Raw genomic sequence first — 14725 nt, 5'->3', positions numbered from 1 at the left:
TTTAACGTGCAGAGTGACCATATGACTTGCATTTTACGGTACATTTCCGTAATTTTAGACGTCCCAACTTCAAAATAAATTTCCCGCGTTTTCTTTCTCTTATTTTCAATAAGGCTTACTTGTGAACTTTTGAAATCAAGAATTACGATTTTTTTCGTGAGTTAGTCATATAATTACCATAATATGTATTAATATCATAACTAATATTATAGTCATATAAGCATCTTTGTTAAACATATACGTTTTGTTTTGAGGAATCATCAATTTTCACCCGATGCGTCTTATGGAAGGTCCCTACTTCCCGCCATTGGCGATTTTTCAACAATTTTAGCAATTATTTGTGACCTTTACTTGCCTTCGACAATTTTTCAGCTGTAATTAGGAACTTTACTTGACTTTGAAATTTTTTGGTTATAATTAACAACTTAACGCGCATTTGAAAACTTTTTTGGCGATAATTTGTTATTCCCCGCGGGAGTACCGATTTTCTATTTCCCGTATTTTTATGAAGGAAATATGGTCAGCCTAGGTACTTATTATGTAGTGTGTATTGACACTTTTCTAAGGGCAGGATAGAACTTCTTGCTGGGCCTCATCTGGCCCATCACTACTCTCTAGTACAGTGGTTCTTAACCTTTCTTTTCATCCTCACCCCCAGTAAAAAACATTTACCTTCCCACATTTCCTTGTGTAATTCGTTTTCTATTTCTTGTAAGATTTGGTGTGGTTTTTTTTTTGTAATTAATTGCATTAGTTATCTATCCTCGACCCGTCAAATGATTACAAAGTGCCTGCGTGCAACTTAATGCTCAACATTCGCATAGGATTATACTAATTATCAGTCATTAAAACGTTATCATCAGTTACAAAACTGTTTACCAATTTTTAATAATTCAAAATCATACGTATCTTTGTACCTGAGAACCATACTATAAAACAATATTTAAAATTTAAAAATTATTTTAGCTGAAATACAATACTACGGCCCTAAACTATAGAACGAAAGCTACAAGAATACAGTACTATTCCAAAACTGACGAAAATGGGCATACGATCGTATTGTTTTGAGTTACAGATATCTATAATTAGTCTTAGCTGCTACACCATTCCATTGTTCTAGAATCAACATCACTGCCGAATTCCTTGACCATGTTCAAATCTTGATTTACGGAGGAAAGTGTTCATAATCATCCCTTAGAGAAACTATTTACCAAATTTTGCTTGTTATTCTTATTCTATCAAGGAAATATACTTTCGTTAACGTATTACACAATCTGAACTTTCCATAGGCTCACTCTTAAATGACGATAAAAATAATTCAGATTTTGAATGGTACACCCCTTGATCTATATGTAGAAAAAGAAACAAAACTTAATTGGTATTAAGGGGTTAACAGTCTGGATGCACTCCAGCTAAAGAATGGTAAAATGTGCATTAAATTATCAAACAAACAGTAGAGAAAAACAGAATTTTGAAACTTACTTGTTTTTAAAGATTTGCTGTTTAACAACTTGGTCGCGAGAAAGAAAGTCTGTGTGACTTTGAGACTTTGAAAAAAAAGTCAGTTCGATTATTGCCATCATTTGAATTTTACCGCAAAATCAGTTCACACGCACACACAATATGTTACTATTTCTTAAGGCTGAAACACACTACACTGACGTGATGTGTTTTCACGTCGTGTCAGATACGTCGTAAATTCTGTGACGTGAGTATTTCATGTCATATAATTTCAACGTCACAGAATTTCAAGGAATCAGAATTCACAAGAGACATGATAATCCCGTCACGTCAGTGTAGTGTGTGTTCGGCTTTATTCCCGTCTCGCACCCGCCAAAAATGCTTTACCGCACCTCCGGTTAAGAACTACTGCTCTGGTGGAAAGGAATATTATGAAAAAAAATTATTCAACAATCAATTTATTTCAAATTTGGTGCATATATTTTTGATTGCATTAACATGACATATACCATCTATTATTGTCCCATAAAGTCGTAAACAATTTAAAAATGGAAAGAATTGGCACATTTGAAGGCGGTTTCTCAAAAAGTTGTTCCAATAGTTACAATGGTACAAAAAATATTTCAAATCCTTGTCGACAGAGAGCGTTGCACGGAAGCAAATTGCTGGAAATATGAAAATCAGGTCGATAGAGCGCTTCTCTATATAAAAAAATTTTAACTGATTTTTTTCTGTAGAAAAAAAAGTCCCCTTTGTGAGAATAACTTTTTCGAAACCTGCATTCAAGTACAATCGAATCCCTTTTTAACGAATACTGTTATAGCGAAAACATATCGTTTTAATAAACGCGAACACTTTTCTAATCCCACAGAGAAGTTTACGTAGGGACATTTTTAAATTACCCGAAATTCCTTTACTATGAAATTTCATTTTAAAGAAGCGATTTCTACGGTCTCTTGGAGTTCGTTATAACGAGATTCGACTGTATATCAATTCCTTCAGTTTTTATGAATTTTTACAGTATTTACGAAATTATGGGACATACCCTGTCGGAAAGAAAAGTCATCTGGTTTCCACCTTGTGTATATATATGATATAAAAATTCTCGCCACAGAGAGCAACAGGCCTACAACGTAACAAATATTCAATCATTACACTTCACTCACAATTTGAAGTATAGATGGCAGCACTGAAATATCAGGCAAAACACTAGCTACACACACACAGACTGTTAGGTGCACTCACTTTGTTCCAGACTCTGCCACGAAGCTGGGCTGGAAGAGAGATCTCGGCAACGGGATAAGTCCGGTGGCAGAGCCCCTGGCGTTCATTCATTCATTGTGACATATATGATAGCCATGACTTCCATAACATAATTCTGTGGTGTTTGGTCCGAACATGATATACGGTCAACATGATATATGGTCGCTACCAAAAAAATGGCTTTTTGATCTAAAAGTAAGTCGTGCTAATTATAGCTAATTACAAGTGAGATAAATGCACAAATACATGCGCAAATATGGCTAAACAATATGGTGATGTATGATATTTCCATATAAAAGTTTCCGGCCCCCGAGCTGCAAAATTTCCGCTTATCTGGCCCGCGGACTGAAAAGATTGAGCGTCCCTGATGTAACTACATTCCCAAACATACACATCACATACCAATCTGATTCTCTTATTCTTATATTCCAATCCAGCACCAGAAGCATATAATAGAGCAATAAATTTTATGGTTATAAACGATAAAAATATCTTTGTATCTCAACGTATGGTGATATATTAACACAAAAAATGGTTGTCTCCCCGCTGTACGCGGAGATGACATTTTCGCCCGTGTATAGTAACTGTATTTTTATCGTATCTCGAGAGAGGTATCTTTAGGAGATCCCTTGGCTTCAGTGTAGAGTTATTACGACCCCGATGCCGTTGTTTTACTCCTCGTATAGTCAGTGCTTTAACCCTTAGTCGACTGTGAGGAACAAAAAAATAAACAGAGACGGCTGAAGGCAGCAAAAACAAATGGCTTGTTACGACGTTGTTTTATGGTCGCTACCAAAACATAAAGTACCGTAAGATCTTGTTCACTTTGTCCAGAACACTCCTGAAATATTTTACTTTTGTTTGACTGGACAGAGATCAAGATCTTCGCCTGGGGAAAGTGATAAACCAGTATTTTGTACAACTCTATGAATGGATTGGGTTTTCCCTCGACCGAGGTTAGCTTTATCCGAAGAATTTTTCTCGAGAGAAAATCAAGATTTATCGAGTTGCATCAACGGACAAACGCCTTATGTTGTTTGAAGCAGCTCTTTTCCCGGTAAACATTACTTATTTACAAGATTTATCTCAATTATTGAATTTTTCACATCCGAGGAAACATTCTAACGAATCTGAGGTGTCCTAACGATGAAAACGCTTGAAACAATTATTTATTGTTTGAATTTTATTTAGCATCTATGCAATCACCTGATAGAACACGCGAAGTGTTCAATCGGACCAAGCATTTATGCGAATAATTTTTTTTTCTAGTCTAGTCCCTTCCTAAACTAATATGTTTTCGTAATCTGCCTTGGAATACTCATCTTATACACCAATTTCTAATACTGCGTCATTCTATGGTGTCACGTGCGTCCGATTCTATAATACAGTATGTGCGTCCAGTTTATTTCTTAGCATTCTCGTTCAATAATTAAATTAGAATAACTTATCTACAGTTTGATATGTTTTACTCCAATACGATATTCGTAAATATAGTTATATAGTTGCTGATGTTTCAAAAAATCTTTATTTTCTCACTCTGAAATCAGAATTTCCGATAATTTGCACTAACGATAACTCGAATTTTTTTGTCAGCCGCTGCACATTCGACTGACTTACAGAGATTTGACTGTCTTCCTACCTTCATTGTTGTTACTTTTTGTGTGTATACGTGTAATAATAATCCTATATTTGTGTAATAGTTTATATATTTTTCATTTCAATTACTTGTATTAAAAAGTACTAATATTGCATAGTTTTTCCAGTAATACATATATGTTTTCATTCTTTGTAATTTTACGTTTCAAGATAAAAAAGGCCCATATTATACCTTAAATCACATTTTTGCTGCCACTTCTAAAATTCCATATTTTATTATTACAGTAAGAAAGAAAGGTAATTTAAATTTTATATGATAAGTGTCATACACTACAGAGATACTAAAAATTAATTTAGGGAAATTTCACTGTAAAAACTATCTGAGAAAAAATTATTCGAAAATTAATGTGTTCCACGTTATAATAATCTTAATAATAATGTTAAATTTATTTGAACTTCACTAAATACTATCCATTAATGTAGTGTTTGTGACACTCACTCAATTGACATCCCTCTGTTTATCATAGAAATTAGTTTCGAATCCCCCCGCGTGTTCGAATAACTAAGACACAAAGTCTAGAATTCACTAGGAGTATAATTACCAAAATTATCAACATACATTAAATACGCATGCAGTAAACAGGCAAACACACAAATTTATATTCTCAAACGACGAGTTTATATCGAGTTATGCATTCGATCCAGTGGCTTGACAAATCCTAGTTGGATGAGTACAAGGTGAATTCAGAATCAGACCAGTCTCATTTATCAGAATATCAAGATATATTTCATGCTTTGCGATAAATGTACAGACAGTTTACGAATCTCGTATTCCTAGATAGACACACGAAATTTTTCGCAATGCCACAAAATTCAGTGACAGGTATCTCGATTCCAAGGAAAAGAACGGATTCATTGGAATAGACTAATGAAGGAGCTCAGTTTGGGGGTCGAGACCTCCAACAACTCAAACATCCTTGAGTGTACGTGGATTTGTCCGACCCATCTCAGAATCCCGTGGCTAGAAGTGGATTAGTATGAGACATCTCATGTCCCCTGATAATCAAGTTTGGGTCGTGACCCATAAGTTAAGGACCTCCTTGGGCTAATAAATTACGTGCTAACAAATACAACTACCACAACAGGCAAGTTGCCCAATGAGGTAGCTGAAAAAAAAGATGCCCATAAAAGATATAGATGTTAAATTTGACCAAAACACAGCAACCCAATATTAAAGCACATATCACGAAAGCACCAGTAGGGTTATTCCATTTTTAGCCGTACAATAAATACTGTACTGTTATTACTTGGGGAATAAATTAATCCCTTTACGATCAGGGACGTAACATTGTGTTCAAATGCCAGTGGGTTAAATTAAATCCAGCTCTGACTGTTTCTTCAATCTCTTTTTTCTTCATGGCGAAGATTTATTGTAACCCCATGAAATCCCCCCCCCCCCGTTCTCCTAAGCTTCCTCCTCGTTCTCCATCTCCATGGATTTCCCCTCCCCCTAATATTAGATATCTTTCTCAGAACTAATCCTTCTAGCACATACTGTACATAGAAGTGAGAAAGAGAACACGTAGGTGAAGGCGAAAAAGCAAGGTATTGTACACATCTCCTATGTCTCAAATTTCTTATCTGATTATCAACTGTCCCTAGTGTTCCTCTCCACCCTTATTTCTCTTATCTGATTATATACTCTGTCCGCCCACCATTTTATTTATTTTTTTTATTTATTTCTTCCCCTTTCTTCCTTTTTCAACGTGCGAACAAGGCTACCATATTTATCGCCTATAGGTCTAATATAGATCATTCAAGTTTATCGCCAACAGCTTGTACGCGAATGGGGGTTAAAACGCTTTTACAAAGATAGTTTATGGCATATTTGATATGTGTCTGTGTGATGTAGCATCTACATCATATGTAAAATTTGGCACGCGTATAAACATTTATTTACTATCTATATTTTATATGGTGATAGTTATGTATGTAGTGTATGTAAATTCATTCCAGTAATCATTTTTTAAAATGACCTTCACTAGTCTCGGAAGATTTTATCCATATTTGTGACCAATTTATGCGAGGCTGGCTCAGTGTGTTCTGAGTGTATGCGTGGGCCCCAAAGTATTTATGTTTTGGCAGTTATGCTTGTTCTGTCATACTGATGCCGCCATCTACCTCCCATATTTTAAAATGAAAACGGAAGGGACTTGAATTTCCATGTTATGTAAGTATCACTCTACCGCTCAACTGCTCACTCACTTGTCAACTCAACATCACACTCAGCCACTCAATCACTTACTTAATCATTCATACTGTCACTAACTCGTTCAATATCGCTCACTCACTATTTCATTCAGCCATGCACCGATTCACTTATACGGTCACTCATGCGGCCACTGATTCACATTCTAGATAATTTGTTTGCTGATTCACTAATTCATTCGGTCACTCACCCACTCACTCGATCATTCATAGATATATAGATAGATAGAACCGTTTACAACCCCGGACTGATGCAAAGCAACTTACTTCCGTTACCTCAAAAGAGGCAGGTTTGTGTCGGAAAAATTAGCAAAGATTATTAGTAGTGGCCCCCCTTGCCCGGTGCTCGCAAGTATTAAATCACTCGCGTCGTTCTCCCTATGAAGACAAATATTAAGTCGATGTAACGTAAAAGCCATTTGAGTAAATATGGACAGTTGAACCCAATGACAAGGGACAAAAATTACACGATCGCTCAGTGGGACATAAGAGCAGCGGACCACAGATTAGGATTTCAAAAGAAATGAGGAGAAGTCTTATATTTTCTTTCTTCCAAACCAAACACGATTCCGGTGTATTACCATAGGCAATTTACTACCGATACTTTACTACCACTCTGAGTGTGTATCTAGTGTTGTATCTGATTTTTTAGTGCTGCCATATATATTTGAAATTTTGAGTGAAGTGTAGTGATTGAATATTTGTACTGTTGTAGGCCTATTGCTCTCTGTGGCGAGAATTTTTCACGGGGAGATCGGCTTGCATTCACGCCTCGAAGTCGGGAACACGGCAAACCAACTTCAGCCGGCCACCGTCAAATCAAACACGATTTCGCGATGCGAGTCCGTCACTATGACCACTCGACTACCACAACGTCAAAAATATCTTCAAGCATTCATACTGTTCCCCAATCGCTTACTCACTCGGCCACTCATACGGTCACTGGCTCGATAAAATGCTCAATCACTCCCTCTCTCGGTCATTCACCCATTCACTGGCTCACACTCACTTCATACGGTGGTCACTCACTCAATCATTCGCTCACCCACTCACTGGTGACGAACTATTTTCGGTAATTTTTTCCGGTGGTGATTTTTCAGTCGGGGAATTTTTCTTTCCCTAGCGGTGAATTTTCTGTAAAGCGGTAAATGTAGGCGTCAAACGTACATAGTAAAACAAAACACATATAATAATAATTCATCAAGGCAGATAAATTAAGAAAAACACCGATTAAAACTTGTAGAAAACAAGCAATAAATAAAAATAAGAAAAGTAGCGTTGGAAACAGATTCTCTGGAACCAATTTCGAAGGTGTGTTCCAATTTCTCACAGAGAGAAAGTATAATAAATAAGTACAACACTATGTATGACGTATATATCCGAGAGTTCTTTGGGAGAAAGAAATCAACGAATTGCTTTGGTCTCAGAACAAAGATCCAGTATAAATCCTGCTGTTCTTAAATCTCTTTTACAATGACACTGAACATAAATCTTTCTACGGAAACCTAAGAAATACTTTATGTTCAAAAAGTAGAAAAGAGTTTCTAGTGCTAAAAACTTTTTACAAACTCTTTCAGTGTCCGAGGTTATTTCCCATTTTTTCCACCGTTAAAAATTATGTGTGAAGAAAGTTTTGAAAACAATAAAAACCACCACCATTGTATGTTTGTAATATACAGGGTGAATCTAACCTATGCTGCCAAACGCAAAGGGGGGGGGGGGTAATAGAAGAGACCAAGTGTATCATGTATATCATGAAACATCCCACCAAATCTGTCCTATCCCAAACCGTTTTCGAAATATTGTGGACAATAGATTATGGAAAAAACCAGAATTTGTGAAGTTTTTAAAACACCTACACGCAAACTAAGCACACATTTGGAAAAAAGCAGAGACAATGCTATGAGGTGACAACAATTTCATCGAAATATCTAGTTTTAATGGCGAGCTACAAGCGCTGAAAGATTGGCAAAGTTCAAAATCGAACTATCGCCAAAATGTTTATACATATAATCGCCAATTCTGCAAACCCTTCTGGCTATCCGTTAAATTTGCCAAAAACTTGTTCATATTCCACAACTTCCGAAAGAGCTTATAATAAACCATATTAGTTTTCTGGTTCAGGAGAAATTTAGTGTTTCGCTTGCAATATACACCATTGAAATCAGCGTTTGTCGAAGTAGCTATTCGACGAAAATTCTGAATCGGCGATTACAGATTTTGGTGACGATTTGATTTTACACTAAAATCCTATATTATAAACCTACCTCTATCTACAGAATATCTGTATTTAATGGTGAGGTAGAAGCGCTGAGATCGGTGAAGTGAAAAATCGAATTGATTTTTCAATTCACCAATTCAAGAAACACACCGGCACCGGGACATGATGACTTCAGTCATTATGTCCGGTGCCTGACTGAAGTCATCATGTCCCGGCGGAGACGTGATGACTTTTCTTTCCGAGTTCACCTCGGCAAAATATCCGGAAAATAACTGTTTCCTTGATATCTCGGGCTGAGAAAATGACATCTATCTCACTCTGGAATCAAAGTTTGTTCAAAATTTTCGCACGTTATGCGAATTTGTTCGTTAACCGAAGTTGCACTGTGCTATATAGACTGTATTGCTAAGCGAAGATTAAAAAGCTGAAACACATTATGTGAAATCACGTCACATGAATGTAGTGTGTTTCGGCCTTTAGATGGATATTAGAAAAAAAAAAACCGTGCCTCTGCCTGGGAATCGAAACTCTATCTTCTCGTGGCCCGGTCGAGCGCTCCACCACCAAGGGGCCATTCAAGTGTATTACGTAAGCAAATTTTTAACCATTTTTGACCCCCTCCCCCCCTTGTCAGCAAAAGTCAGCAAATCGGAAACCCCTCTCCCACCCCCCATCGATGATGACGTAATGCTTGAACGGCCCCCAAGCTATGGAGGACTGGCATTTTTTTTTACCTCTTGAAGCGTATGAGCAGCCTCCTAATTCAGCAAATAGCTCTGTATAAATATCATTCAGATGATGACATACAATAGAAACGATATCACTTTCCGCTGTTCGTACAACTTATGTAGACTACTTTATATGAACATCGGAAAGTGATATCGTTTCTTTCAAAGGCTGAATGTATATTACAAGCAATTACACTATAAATATTAAAAGCATTAAACAAGAAAAACACACATAATAAGTGATAAATGTATGTACAAGCAATTACATTGCACACTTTTTACAGGACATGATATGAAGATAGGATTAAAATCAATACAAACTGTGTATTTAACCCTTAATTACTAACCATTTTAGCTACTAAATCCACGTTAAATTAGTTACTGTCTTAATGTATTTTCCCAATTAAAAATGTGCCAACAGCACAAATTTACATTCGTTTTTGTGTCGATTTTTTTTCCCAATCCGTTTCTATTGAGCGGTACAGTAGTGTTCCCAACCTTTTTGACGGTGTGCACCCTCATCTGGTACTGATTAATGATTCGCGAAACAATGTGCAGTGCCCACAGGTCAATTTCGACGGCTCTGTCCCATAAAATCAAAAATGTGCTGTTTTCTTTTCTAATTTTATTATCATAAGAAAATTGGAAAACAACAATGTCAAAGCACAAAATGTGCCATTCATGCAATGGTAGTGAATGGAAAAATGGCCTCACGAAAACCCCTTACAAAGTACTCATGGACCCCAGGTTTAGAAACACTGCCATAGAGGGTTAAAATGAGCAGTAAACAAATTTAGTCCTTATACACATTTTTTTTGACACTCTGTACATATGTAAAGTGTACGGCAAAACGAAAAAATTTCCATCAGCAAAATCATAATTTTGGCTATTATTAGAACGCTATCTCAATGGAGATCGACCGACCTGATCGGAGAAAAAATATAGTTATCTCTCTCTCTCTCTCTCTCTCTCTCTCTTTAGATATTCATTTTTGAATAAATTAGCGATTGATTTATCCAAGGGGGAAAATATTTGGTGCGTAATTACTTTATGCTCAAATTATCCGAAACTACCAATAAAACGGTGTCATGTTTTCCGGTTTGTTCCCGTGATTAACGATCGGCTCGATCCCGGAATAAATGAGAATGCACCGGAAAATATACCCGTGTTTTAAATGGAAAAAGGAAATTATGATTCTGTTTTCATCTATTTTTGTAAATGCATATCCATGTCCGCCAAGGACATTATAAGTTATAATTAATCGTACTCATCGTAATTGTGTATAAATTATTTTACTCATATTTATTTTCGTCCTACAGTGGCCATTTTATACTTCTTCTTTTTCTTCAAACTGAGGACAACACAGGTCTATCGCCATAAGCAATTTACTACCTAGTGAGTTGTGCCGGAAGTGTAAGCGTGTGTACCTCTGAGTGTGTCTGAGTGCGTATCTAGTATTGTGTATGATTTTGGAGTGCTGCCATCTATATCTCAGAAGTGAAGTGAGTGATGTGTAGTGACCGAATATTTGTACTGTTTGTAGGACTGTTGCTCTCTGTGGCGAGACTTTTTAACGGGGAGATCGGCTCGCATTTGGCCATTTTATACTAGGGAACAACCTCCGAGTAGTCAAAGAGTTCCATTAGAAAAGTATCAATACACATAACACGATGAATATTTCGCCGTTGGCTGTATTTCCTAGACAAAAACAAGGGAAATCAAGAAAGTAGGGGACATCGCGAATTATCACCGACAAAAAGTTATTATAAATGCTTGTGTTTTCGCTGAAAAATCGCCAAATCCACTGGAAATCACAGGAAATGGGGCGCTGCTGTGATTCGCAGTGGATACACGTTTGATTTGACAAACATTTTAGATGAATATGTCCTTTCAAAAACGGACTACTACTACAACTACTTGACCGTAAATGAACCTCGTACACATTCCTCTGCGGAATTTGTAACGAATCGGTACCTGCCGGAATGTATGTGCGTGCCACCTAAAACGTACATATGTTGTCAGAGTTATATGAATGTTTTCATGTTTTACTGTTGCCGCAATCTGAACGCTTAAATTTCCATGCTATGCAAGTATCATTCTACAGGTCTGTCAGCTCTCTGTGGAAAGACTTTTTTGAAATTTGAGACTGGTTTGCATTCCCACCTTGAAGTTGGAAAATCACAGAACGGAAAAGAGCGGACCAACACGAACAGGCTCTGTCACGAGATATAAGCTCATTGCCCTGGAAAACTTGTTCGTGCCGGAGAAAACCCTGAATTAGAAAAGGAACAAAAATAGATAAAAAAATAGTAATTGCTGTCCTTATGGGATCTAAATGTTCCCTAGTCATGTATGTGAATTCATGTATAATTACAAATATGTGCGAGGTCAGAGATATAACGAAGATTAATCAGGTTATGCAATGCGTCCGTGCTCTTATTTTAGGGTACCTAGAGGACCCTTATGCAATACGCATTCAAATACGAGATTCAAAGTAGCATATACTAGTATAAATATATACACAAAAGTGCGAGACTGCACAAAACAAATAAGTAAAAATAAAAAATAAATCGGGGTCCTGGGGTGAGACCTAAAGGACGTAATGTCACGTACATTCAGATACAATTTCAAAAACTTCGCGCTATGTTAAGCATAACGAAAATTAAGAGTTGGAAAACCGCAGAAAACCAAATTCAACCAACCAACACTGTGCCGCCAACGGGATTCGAACCTGGATCATCACGATGCATACACGGCCGCATATCAGTCATTTATGATACGACTGAATGTACCCGTTATGTCGATTCATATTCAGGCCGGGGTTAAGTATCTCGTATATAAAGGACTGAATGAACGCGAGAACTCTGCCGCCAGACTTTACCCATTGCCGAGATCTCTTCAACCCCAGCTTCGTGATTATTTATAGAGGTCTATAATTAATTATGATCATTAGTCACAATAATAACAATATAATTCATAAGTTTTAAAAATAATGAACAATTAGGTTTCAGAAAGGAATTAAAATTCAAGTAAGTTTCGTTGAAAATACGGGACATTCTTATGATGGGAATGTTTCGTAAAATATAGGTCATATGGTCACGCTATATATAACAGTTTCTGGCCTTCGAGTAGTAGTAATATCGCATACATAGCCTATAACATACAATTTGAAATTAACGTCCATTTATCCTTAATGTCACATTTCGTTAAACTTTCCATTGAGAATAATTGGGGGAAAAAAGGTGGCAACATCAATGTATCAAAATTATCGCACTCTTTATTATTTATCTGGGAAAAAATATCCCATTTTTTGTATATATATTAATATTTTTCTAATTTTTTTAAAATTATTTTAATATATTATTTTATGGTAAGAAAAAAAGAAATCTCTGGACGGATTTTTTCGCAGATTTCGGTTGTTTTCCGAGGATTAACCTGTCAAAAGAATAATTTTCGTAAAAATTCCTGTCAAAATCTTGATACATTAGTTCAAAAATTCATATTGAGATGAAAATAAGTCTTTCGTTTAAAATCCAATTAGATTATTATTTTCTATATGCTAAGTAAAAGGTAAACCCTGTAATAAAATTGGCCAGTATAAATTGTATTTGAAGGTATCGGTAAGAGCTATTTTCGATGATTCTGATCTGTTATTGGTAGTTTCTTTCGTTTAATAAGTTCATTTACGGTGTAAATATTATCATAAATTTGTGGATGCATTTAAAGCTTTTTTTTTCTTTTTTTTAACTTGTGAAATACATTGCTATTAATTTGGTTGATATACAGGGTGCGTAGCAAATAGGGGGTATGACATTTCACTGGCGAACTGTTGATGCTAGTGGTATACTTCCGATTAGAAAAAGGTTCCAAATCAAGTGTAATACTCAGATATGTCCAAGGCCGTAGCGAGAGGGAGGAACTGAAAAAGGAAAAAAGATGGCTAAATCTATTGTTCAACCACTTTGGTTCCTTCCCCCCCCCCCCTCACGGAAATGCAAGTGGTCCCCATCCGAACGAAATTTCTGGCTACGGCCTGCATGCGGACACTTTTCTTTTGAGAATTTGACGACTTTGAAAATTTAGTTAAAGGACATTCAAGCTTTACATCAGCACATTTTTTAGTTATTTTTCCTAAGGCAGTAGCGGGGGAGTTCTTGGGGGGGGTCTGGTCCCGCTTCCGAAACGAAAGTGTTCCCCCCTCCGAACGAAATCTCTGGCTACGGGCCTGGATATGTCATTCATCATTTCATGGTGCAAGGGGTTATACAGTTTTATTGAAATAAAAAATAATTTTTATACAGTTCCCGTCTGCTCAAAAACGCAATTAGAAAGTTTGTGCCCTGTTTCCCCCGATGACAACAAAAATAAATAAAATGTTACTTTGTTTTAAAAAGGAAAGGGTCCATAGGTGCCATTAAATGCCGGTAAATTATAAAAAAAATTAAGTACTGTATATTCATCCCGCCCAGAAACACATAAAACAAATGTGGAGATAGACTTGAAAGTCTGGGGGGGGGGGCACGATGATGATTGCTGGGAGGGACAGGTTGATGACAGGGTTCATATGTACAAATATATATTGGATCATTAGGCTCCACCTTTGAATTGTGGGGGGGGGGGGACAACAAAAGGGTTCTCTTCCACATGCAGAGATTTTTTTTATATATTTTTTCAAATTTCTTCCGTTTTTCGAATTCGAATGTCTGAGTAAATAATGCACTTAGGAAAGTGGAATTTTTTATTGTTGGCTTCGGGAGAGACAGGGCAACAACTTTATGATTGGGTTTTTGAGCACACGGGGACTGTATAAGAAGTTTTTTTTTTTTTTTTTTTTTATAAAACTTAACAACCCCTTGTAACATGAATGACATATCTGAGTATTAAACGTTATTTGGATACTTTTTCTAAGCGCGATTATACCTCTAAAATAAATTGTTTGCCGGTAAAATTTCATACCCTCTGTTTGTTATGCACCTTGTATATTTAATGAAGAATGTGTTTTTACCTAAAAGATATATTTGACAGATACGCGACCCCCTTTCTACGACTTCAGTAATTCTCACCAAGATATGTTTGTGTGTCTTCGATTATTTTAGTCCTACCGAATATTATCTATGCATCTCGACTAGGAGGCGCGAATGGATACATTATAACGGGCCGGTATCATAGAGCTCGGTGCACAATCTCT

Source organism: Pholcus phalangioides, unplaced genomic scaffold, assembly GCF_987345545.1.
Source record: "Pholcus phalangioides strain wild (caught in Gottingen) unplaced genomic scaffold, Ppha-v1.0 ptg000001l_1, whole genome shotgun sequence".
NCBI classification, from domain to species: Eukaryota; Metazoa; Arthropoda; class Arachnida; order Araneae; family Pholcidae; genus Pholcus; species Pholcus phalangioides.
Note: the sequence above shows the minus strand (reverse complement) of the source record.